The sequence below is a fragment of the Urocampus carinirostris genome, chromosome 14, assembly GCF_059441175.1.
Source record: "Urocampus carinirostris isolate Australia breed hairy pipefish chromosome 14, RoL_Ucar_1.0, whole genome shotgun sequence".
Taxonomy (NCBI): domain Eukaryota; kingdom Metazoa; phylum Chordata; class Actinopteri; order Syngnathiformes; family Syngnathidae; genus Urocampus; species Urocampus carinirostris.
In genome coordinates this window covers 5580815-5591709 of record NC_142362.1, presented here as the reverse complement: position 1 = coordinate 5591709, position 10895 = coordinate 5580815, and the positions used below count along the sequence as shown (strand labels likewise).

The window sequence follows — 10895 nt, the reverse complement described above, 5'->3', positions numbered from 1 at the left end:
TTTGGTTTACAGGATGAGACTGGACCACAAACTTTAAGAGATCAAGATGGAGACAGGACAATTTTTTTCTGTCAAACATTAGAAATAAAAATCCCTTCAGAAGAACGTTTGAAGGCCAAAACAGAACAAAGACCTTCTGGAGGCTCACGTGCGAACCCATAAGAAACAGACGAAGCCCATTTTCAAACGAGACGGGATTTGCTGCATCCGACTTGTCCCGTGACCACACCCCGGGTGTCCCCATCTCTGCCGCTATCAGTTAATGAAGCCGGCGTGTTCTCGGAGCAATCTTCAGGACACACATGGGGGATTTGCCATCGCTCTCCCGCTCAGGGGGGGTGTCCGCCATCGGGCCGAGATCTCGGACTCGATTAAGGGGAAGGTGTCGGACGGAGAGGCCGAGGAGTAAGCGATAACCGAGAGCGAGACCTCATAAGGCGACTCGGAAAATGTGAGTTCTATCTCGGGGTAGAGGTGCCTCGTTGCCATCCGGAGGTGGAGGTCCATAATGGAGGTACTGTCGCCTCCGATCAATTCGTATCGAGCCTTTTCATCTGAATTCCTCTAGGGGGGTCCATATGCTAGAAAAACCCACCAGGACCGGACTCGTAGGTTGAAAAAGAAAGAGAAAAATGAAGAGAAGGAATAAGCGAGAGATAAAACGAAAGGAGGGTAGACAAAGTAAAAGAGACAGAGAGAGAAGGAGTGATAAGGTAAGAAATATAGAGTGAAAAAAGAGAAAGAGACAGAAAAAGAAAGAAATAAGGAGAGAAAGAAAGTGAGAAAGGGAAAAAGGATCAAGTAAATGACGAGAAAAAAACAGAAGAGAGAAGGAGCTAAAAGGAGAGAGTAGAGAGAGGTGATAAGAGAGACAGAAAGGGGGAGAAAGAGATACAGGGTGAAAAAAGAGAAAGAGACAGAAAAAGAAAGAAATAAGGAGAGACAGAAAGGGAGAAAGGATCAAATGAATGACAAGAAAAAAAAAACAGAAGAGAGAAGGGGCTAAAAGGAGAGAGTAGAGAGAGGGGATAAGAGAGACAGAAAAGGGGAGAACGAGTGAGAAATAGAGTTAGCACAATGAAGAGGGAGAGCACGACAGAGAAAGAGAAAAAAGGAGCGTAAAAAGAGAACAAAAAACATAAAAAGAAAGGAAGAGAAATAAAGTGACAACAGGAAAGAGAAATATCAATAGAATGAGAGAAAAGAAAAAGATAGAGAGAGGGAGAAGAGAAGGAATAAGGTATTAAAATCAAGATGAACACAAGAAAAAGAGAGAGAGCACAATAGAGAAAGGAAAAAAAGGATAAAGTGAAAGAGAATAAAAATAGAGAGAAAAGAGACACAAGGAAAGAGAAAGATGAGTAGAGTAGAAAAGAGGAGAGATTCATTAGAAGAGAGAGGAGCACAAGTAAGAGTTGCACCATGATATTCCCACCACCATGCGTGACGTTAGGTGGTGGGTGGTGTTTTTGCTGTCTTAATTTGAATATTGTATGGATAACTCTTCGGGCTCCTTGGGAAAAGGAGTCTCTCCCTCATGGCCACAGGGAAGCACAGATTGTATTGAGAGGGACCTGAAACCCCGATACTGTATTAGTTTTTTGCCGTTCGAAAAAAAAATCTCTGGTGATCCGGCTGATTGGTTAGCTGGTCTCTCTTACAGAACAAGCACGCATAATCGTTAGGAAAGGTGACGTTAAGGTTAATATCGGTTTAAATGGTAAATTTATGTTCAATAATTTGGAGTCAAATTTTAAATTTGAGTATCGTGATAAAGACCTTCAACAACAGCAGCTCGTTTACATAGTAAGAAATGGCAAAAGTAAGACACTAACGTAGCTAGTTAAAATTAGGTAGCCTATTATATTGAGTGTCTTTGACGTGACTCGTACCTACTGAAGTTACATACTATTTTATACATCGTTTTATCTTACATAAAGTCAAATATACTTGTTCTAAAATCTGACCTCAGTGTTTGAGGGCAAACTCTGAGAGAAGGCTGTCGTAAAAACGCCTGTGCTTTGGAATGTGTCTTTGGTTTCTGTTTGTGTAGATAACAATGACTTATCACCTCGCCTGGGGGCAAGGGCGATGACCTATCAGCCTTATCCCAATGCATCGAAGGACGATTGGGATAATTGCATCAACACGGCGCGGACCAATCAGCCAGAGGCCTGGTCATGGGGCGTAGACATTCCATCGGCATGAATTATAACAGAGGAGCCCCCGGAGTCTCGTCCCTCTGTCTCCTGCACACGATTGTAAAATTGCTCGTCACAATAATTTCCCTGACTTTAGAACATGCTCCAACTGTAAGGTCTTGGAGTCAGATTGCAGTTTAGGAAATGTTAAAACATTACACTACCTAACAAAAAATTGCTCAGAAGTACATCATATGTAGGGTGGGTTACTAAAGTAAAAATAATCAAGTACAAATTCTGTATTTTTCTTTTCCATTTTAGCACTCGTCCCATTGCAAAGGTGGTCGTTTTTTAGGCCTTTGATTCGCCAAGGATGGCGTTTCGTCGTCTACCTGAATGCGACTCTCGTCAGATTTCGGTTTGGTGAACTTATTATTTGACGCCGCAGTGACTTTGTGATTCATCATTGTTTGTTTTCGTTCCCGTCCTGCAGGCTCACCCGGGGGGCCTCCGCGGGGCCCTTTCGTCCTTCTGCAATCCTTTCATGTCCTTTTGCTACGTTTCGCGCCGTACTGAGGGACTCAAATCGTAACCAACTGAAATCTCGTTTCATCTCATCTCATTAGCTGCACCGCTTATCCTCAGTAGGGTCGCGGGGGTGCTGGAGCCCAACCCAGCAATCATCGGGCAGTGGGCAGGGGACACCCTGAACTGGTTGCCAGCCAATCGCAGGGCACACAGGGACAGACAACTCGCTCGCTCATTCACACCTAGGGACAATTTGGACCGGCCAATCCACCTAAAATGCATGTCTTTGGAATGTGGGAGGAAACCGGAGTGCCCGGAGGGTACCCACGCAAGCACGGGGAGAACATACAAACTCCGCACAGGAAATCCGGCAGCTGGATTTGAACCCACACAGGAGGTTCCCAAGACATGAACTGTGCCGCACAAGCGCTAACCACTGCGCCGCCGTGCTGCCCCATTAGCTCATTAGGGTCGCGGGAGCCCATCCCAGCCATCTCCGGGCAGTGGGCAGGGGACACCCTGAACTGGTTGCCAGCCAATCGCAGGGCACACAGGGACAGACAACTCGCTCGCTCATTCACACCTAGGGACAATTTGGACCGGCCAATCCACCTAAAATGCATGTCTTTGGAATGTGGGAGGAAACCGGAGTGCCCGGAGAAAACCCATGCAAGAACAGGTAGAACATACAAACTCCACACAGTAAGTCCGGTAGCTGGATTTGAACCCACACAGGAGGTTCCCAAGACCTTAGAACTGTGCCGGCATACGCACTAACCACAGCGTCACCGTGCTGCCCACCAACTGAAATTGTGATGTTAAAAGTGGAAAGACTCTCTACGTACAGAAACAGAACAAGAAAGTTGACCAGAATCTTCAGAATGCATAGACATTGGAGCGACTCTGACACAAGCTCAACATTAAAATATTACAGAAAAAGGATCAGGAACAGTTGGTGTAAAGAAACAGAACAAGGAGGTTTACCAGAATCTTAAGAATGCAAATACATTGGAGCTACTCTGACAAGGGATCACCAACGGCTTCTAACTGAACAAAACATGAAATCCTGATGTTGAAAACGGAAAGAACGTCTCCCCCTTACAGAAGCAGATCCCGTGAATGTAAAAACTAAATAAGACTTTAGAAAATTCATTTATTTACAGAAAAGGAATTGGCATCAGATGGTGTGCAGAAACAGAACAAGAAAGTTGACCAGAATTTTCAGAAAGCAGACATTGGGTTAGGGTTATGTCAGATCACAAACGGCTTTTAACTGAACAAAACATGAAATTGTGATGTTAAAGATGGAAAGACTCTCTCTCAAGAGTGCATAGTGTGCAGAAACAGAACAAGGAAGTTGGCCAGAATCTTCCGAATGCAAAGACATTGAAGCTACTCAGACACTCCTGTTACCTGACGTTGACACATAAGCTAAAACCGAAATGAACAAAACATGAAAGGAAGACGCAGGATATGTCGGATCACAAACGGCTTCTAACTGAACAAAACATGAAATTGTGATGTTAAAAATGAAAAGAGTCTCTCTCAAGAATACATAGTGTACAGAAACAGAACAAGGAAGTTGCCCAGAATCTTCAGAATACAAAGACAGTGGAGCTACTCTGACACAGGCTCAACAACACATTTCTGTTTCCTGACCTTGACACATTAGCTAAAACCGAAATATACTACTTTTGAAATACTACAAAAATACTATTACAGAGATACTACAAATATACTACTTTGGAAATACTACAATAAATGACTACAAAAATACTACAGAACTACAACAATATTGGGCGACAGAAATACCACAAAAATGCAAATACAGTAATACTAAAAACATCTACGATAGAAATAATACTAAAGTAAAACTACAGTAACACTACAGCTATACAACAAACATTCTACTATGGAAATACTACCAAAATACTACAGAAATACTACAAAAATGAAACTACACTAATACTGCAGAATAAATACATGAATACTACAAAAATACTATTACAGAAATACTACAAATTTACTACATTTAAAATACTACAAATATACTATTACAGAAATACTTTAAATATACTACTTTTGAAATACTACAATAAATAAATACAAAATACTACAGAACTACAACAATATCGGACTACGGAAACACTGTACCACAAAAACACTACTACAGATATACTAAAAACATCTACTATGGAAATACTTCAAAAGTAAAACTACAGTTATACCAAAAAAAAATCTACTAAGGAAATACTACCAAAATACTCCAGAAATACTACAAAAATGATACTACAGAAATACTACAAAATGGAACTACACTTATACTGCAGAATAAATACATGAATACTACAAAAATACTATTACAGAAATACTTAAAATATACTACCTTTGAAATACTACAATAAATAAATACAAAAATACTACAGAACTACAACAATATCGGACTACGGAAATACCACAAAAATACTACTACAATAATACTAAAAACATCTACTATAGAAATACTTCAAAAGTAAAACTACAGTTATACCCCAAAAAAATCTACTAAGGAAATACTACCAAAATGATACTACAGAAATACTACAAAATGGAACTGCACTAATGCTACTACAGAATAACTACATAAATACTGAAAAAATACTATTACAGGAATATTACAAAAACAAAACTACACTAATACTACAGAACTACAACAAAACACGGACTTCGGAAATACTACCAAAATACAACTACAGTAATTCTAAACAAATCTATGGAAACACTGCAGAAATACTACAAAAATGAAACTACATGAATACCACACAAATACAACTATGAAATGACGGTACTTCAAAAATACTACATCATTACAAGAAAAATAAAACTACAGTAATAAAAATCAACAAAAGTAAATATCAAATGAAATACTATTTCTTCCAAATAGTTGCCTACCCCTGCAATAGATCAGGCGAGGCCACATGAGAATCCACAGTGCCCCCTGCCGACCAAAGAAAGAACAACACCCCCTTCGCTCCATCGGGGCAAGCAGGGCGCTTGCTAAAAATGGCCACTTCTTTCTTCGTCCGTCGCATTTATCTTGCAATTCCGCCGCGTGTGTAATGAAGGAGCTCGATGCTATTTTATCACTTGAACATCCTCATCCCACACATTAGCTGCCATATAATGGGGGTTCCTCTCCGGACTTTGGGGGATGAAAGAGCGCAGGGTGCACATCGATCATAAGGCTTTCCTCACTTTGCCCTTTCCTGCATTTTAAAAATAAATGCCAAATAAGGGCCAGGTAAACTGGCTCATAGACAGGGCCGTTGCCAGACAGGGGGTGGGGAGTATATCAAATGCATGGGGTAAGGTACAAATATTATGACTTCCATTCCGGTTCAACAATGCTTGCGCAGCTTGGCTACATCACACTTGTTTACAAACACGGAAGGGGCACCCTAGGTGTCAGGTAATACTTGATTGAGTTCCATACGGAAAACGAAAGAGAAAGAGAGAGAGAAAGAGAGAGAGAAAGAGAGAGAGAGAGAAAGAAAGAGAAAGAAAGAGAGAGAGAAAGAAAGAGAGAGAGAAAGAAAGAGAGAGAGAAAGAAAGAGAGAGAGAAAGAGAGAGAGAAAGAGAGAAAGAGAGAGAGAAAGAGAAAAAGAGAGAGAGCGAGAGAGAGAGAGCGTGTGGTGTGGGAGAAAGAGAGTGTGTGAGAGTGTGTGTGTGAATGAGTGTGAGAGTGTGAGTGCGTGAGAGAGAGTGAGTGTGAGAGAGTGAGAGTGAAAGAAAGTGTGAGAGAGTGTGAGCGAGTGTCAGTGTGTGAGAAAGTGAGTGTGTGTGTTAGAGAGTGTGTGTGTGAGAGAGAGTGTGTGGGAGAGAGAGAGAGAGTGTGAGAGAGAGTGAGAGTGTGTGAGAAAGTGTGTGAGAGTGTGCGTGTGTGAGAGAGTGTGAAAGAAAGAGTGTGAGAGAAAGCAAGAGAGTGTGAGCGTGTATGAGTGTGTTCGTGTGAGAGAGCGTGTGTGTTTGTGAGAGAGTGAGAGTGAAAGAAAGAGTGTGAGAGAGTGTCAGCGTGTGAGACTGTGTGTGTGTGTGCGTGTGTTAGAGAGAGTGTGTGTGTGTGTGAGAGAGAGTGAGAGTGTGTGTGAGAGAAAGAGTGTGACAGAGAGTGTGTGAGCGAGAGTATGTGTGAATATGTGAGAGTGTGTGAGTCAGAGTGTCAGCATGTGAGAGTGTGTGTGCGTGTGTTAGAGAGAGTGTGTGTGAGAGTGTGTGAGAGAGTGAGAGTGTGTGTGAGAGTGTGTGTGATAGAATGTGTGTGTGAGTGTGTGAGAGAGTGTGAGCGAGAGTATGTGTGAATATGTGAGAGTGTGTGAGTGAGTTTGTGTGAGTGCGTGAGAGAGTGTGAGAGAGAGAGTGGTTGGGAGTGCGTTTGAGAGAGTGTGAGAGAGAGAGTGGTTGGGAGTGCGTTTGAGAGAGTGTGAGAGAGAGAGAGAGTAGTACCTTACTCAACGGTTTTCTCTATAATACAACCCATTGAATGCGATTTCTTATTTACAACTCGAGAGATCCCACAAGAAAAACAAGCGAACTAGGCCTTAATTCCCCTTTGAGGAAACAAAGCGGCGCACGCAGAAATGACTTCTTCAAGTTTAGTGACAAAAGTCTCGCGGCGATACTCGAAATCGGCGGTCTTACCGTTTCCTTCGAGTGCTGCCGGGGGACATTTGGCTACCCTCGGCCTGCAAAAACCTCGGAAGATTTCCAGGGATAGCACGGGTAGGAAATAAACTGCAGCTTGAGCGTTTGTCACTGTCACACGAGGAGGGAAGGGGCGTGGCAATACAACAACCTTTGGATGGATAAAGAGTACGTTTTTGGGGTATTTCAATCGCAGGAACCACTTGAAAAATAAACAGGGAATATATTAATCGACATGCAATCTGGATTGACGTATAGCAGGTCATAGAAACAGACTGTAGATAGCTGATGAAAACATTAAAATAACACAATAATAAGTACTGCTTATGCAGTGTGTACCATACCATTTCAGTACTCTGGTGGGCCGCCAGGGTTTAATCGGTCCCAGCCGGGGTCTCAAACCTATACAAAAATATCTATCCAAACACCGACGCCATATAGTGGGAGGGGCTATATTCAAGAACACACCAACATTCATCAAACACTCTTCCCAACCTGACACCGATCATTAAGCTCACAGCACAAGGGCTGGCATAATACAAATACATACAGTGAAGTGAACAAGTATTTGAACACCGTGCAATTATGCCATTTCTTCCACTTAGAAATCAAGGAGGGGACTGAAATTCTCATCGTAGAGAGAGATAAACTAAAAAGAAACATTTCAGAAATCACAATTTTATTTGAACACCTGAGAAAACGAATGTTAATATTTGGTAGAGTAGCCTTTGTTTGCCATTACAGAGGTCAAACGTTTCCTGTAGTTTTTCACCAAGTTTGCACACACTGCAGCAGGGATTTTGGCCCACTCCTCCACGCAGATCTTCTCTAGAGCAGTCAGGTGTCTGGGCTGTTGCTTAAAAAAAACAAAAAAAAAATTGATTGCGTTCAGGTCTGGAGACTGGCTGGGCCATGCTAGAACCTTAATATGCTTCTTACGGAGCTACTCCTTGGTTTTCCTGGCAGTGTGCTTCGGGTCGTTGTCATGTTGGAAGACCCAGCCATGACCCATCTTCAATGCTTTGACTGAAGGAAGGAGTTTGTTCCCCAAAATCTCACAATACACGGCCCCAGTCATCCTCTTTTTAATGCAGTGCACTCGTCCTGTCCAATGTGCAGAAAAACACCCCCAACACATGATGCTACCACCCCCATGCTTCACAGTAGGGATGGTGGTCTTCGGATTGTACTTTTCATTCTTCTTCCTCCAAACAATCTAAGTGGAATTATGACCAAAAAGTTCTAGTTTGGTCTCATCTGACCACAAAACTTTCTCCCATGACTCTTCTGTATCATCCAAATGGTCATATACAAACTTAAGGTGGGCCTTGACATGTGCTGGTTTAAGCAGGGGAACCTTTCGTGCCATGCGTGATTTTAAACCATGACGGTCCCAGCTCTTTTTAGGTCATTGACCAATTTCTGTCGTGCAGTTCCGGGCTGATTCCTTACCTTTCTTAGAATCATTGAGACCTTACGAGGTGATATCTTGCAAGGGGCTCCACTCTGATTGAGATTGAACGTCATGTTTTCCTTCTTCCATTTTCTAATGATCGCTCCAACAGTGGACCTTTTTTCACCAAGCTGCTTGGCAATTGCTCCGTAGCCCTTTCCAGCCTTGTGGAGGTCTACAATTTTGTCTCTGGTGTCTTTGGACTGGTCTTTGGTCTTTGCTGAGTTGTTTTAATCAACATTGGTTAGAATTTTTTTTTTAATTGCAATGTGTTAAAATTTTTCATTTCTTATTTTGTTATGTAGTTTTGTTTTTCAGGGATTCTGTGTTGCTTGACTTTAAGTTGCTTAGAATGAAAACGTTTTAAAAAGTTAAAAGTTCACTGTTGAGGGAAACAAAAAATGCTCGTATAACATAGAACATTTTGTATTCATTCATTTCATACATAATGTTAAATCATTATTGGTAGCATATCGGTAAAAGCAATGTGGGAGCTAGGCTATATATTGAGCATATGATTACATAACATTATAAACATATGGAGCAAAAATAAAATTGATTTACCTTTGGTGCGACATGACTTAAGCTGGTCAAGTGAAGAAGCGGGTGGATGCAAAGGGGAGGAGGAGATGATAGTCCTGATCATCACTCAAGTAATGGCCATTTAATATAGTCAGGGTAGGGCTTTGTGTGACCTCTTTGTATTTCTTAATATTCACAAGCTTCGTTTCCATTGCAATCATGTTTTTTCTTCTTCCATTAGCTTCACCACCAACTTTGGGACCCATAGCAAATACAGTAAAAAAATATACAATGTTTTACAGCACAAACTTAAAAAATGTTGATGAAGGACACAAGATTCTGAAAAAAAAAAGGCGTTATGGGAAGTGTTTCGGCAAACAGTAGATCTGCATTTTCGTGACACAAACCCATAGCAGTCTAGCATTTTACGATGTCGACCAATAGCAGACAAGCATTTTCCAAATGTAAATCAGAGTTGTACGCATGAGTACCGCAAAGTTTTTATTGATAATGGCAAGCTTTGTTTCCATAGTTATCATGTTTCTGAAATCTCCCTTTAGCATTAATACTAGTCTTGGAAGATATTGCAAACAAATACTGGACTGTCTCAGAAAATTAGAATATTGTGATAAAGTTCTAGGACCTTAGCTTGGCCCTTTAGTGAGCGCAGATTTTTGCAATTTGGAGATGGAATAAGAGCTTGCTCTGTCCACTCCACGCATCGGCCCGGTATTGCAGTACCTCCGGGAACGGTGCATTCGCAATGATCGCAGCAAGGCTTTAGGGCTAGGACCTTAGCTTGGCCTTTTGGCTGAGAGTAAGTGTCCCGGCTCCTAGGCTTTGTAGCGTATTATGAACTGACCGATAACGGATAATGGATAATGAATAACGAAGATAGAACAATAACCCTTAAAAACCCCCTCTTTATTTTCTGTAATGCAATTAAAAAAACAAAAATGTCATACATTCTGGATTCATTACACATCAACTGAACTGTTTCAAGCCTTTTATTATTTGAATATTGCTGATTTTGGCTTACAGCTGAAAAAAACTCAAAAATCCTATCTCAAAATATTAGAATACTTCCTCAGACCAAGTAAAAAAATAATTTTATAACAGCAAAACTAAATCAAACATTTGAAAATGTCCATTGATGCACTCAGTACTTGGTTGGGAATCCTTTTGCACGGATTACTGCATCAATCCGGCGTGGCATGGAGGCAATCAGCCTGTGGCATTGCTGAGGTGTTATTGATGCCCAGGATGCTTCGATAGCGGCCTTCAGCTCATTTGCATTTGTAGGTCTGGTGTCTTTCATCTTCTTCTTAACTATACCACACAAATTCTCGATGGGGTTCAGGTCAGGGGAATTAGCAGGCCAATCAAGGACAGTGATGCCATAGACAGTGCACCAGTTACTGGTGGTTTTGGCACTGTGGGCAGGTGCCAGATCATGCTGGAAAATGAAATCCTCATCTCCATAGAGCTTTTCAGCAGATGGAAGCATGTAGTGCTCTAAAATCTCTTGGTACACAGTTGCATTTACTCTGGACTTGATGAAACACAGTGG

General features: G+C 41.6%; 1 pseudogene; it reads left to right on the top strand.

Annotated features, from left to right (window-relative positions):
* Positions 1–9969: 9969 nt before the first annotated feature.
* LOC148352540 (U2 spliceosomal RNA) lies at positions 9970–10088 on the top strand (annotated as a pseudogene).
* Positions 10089–10895: the final 807 nt, after the last annotated feature.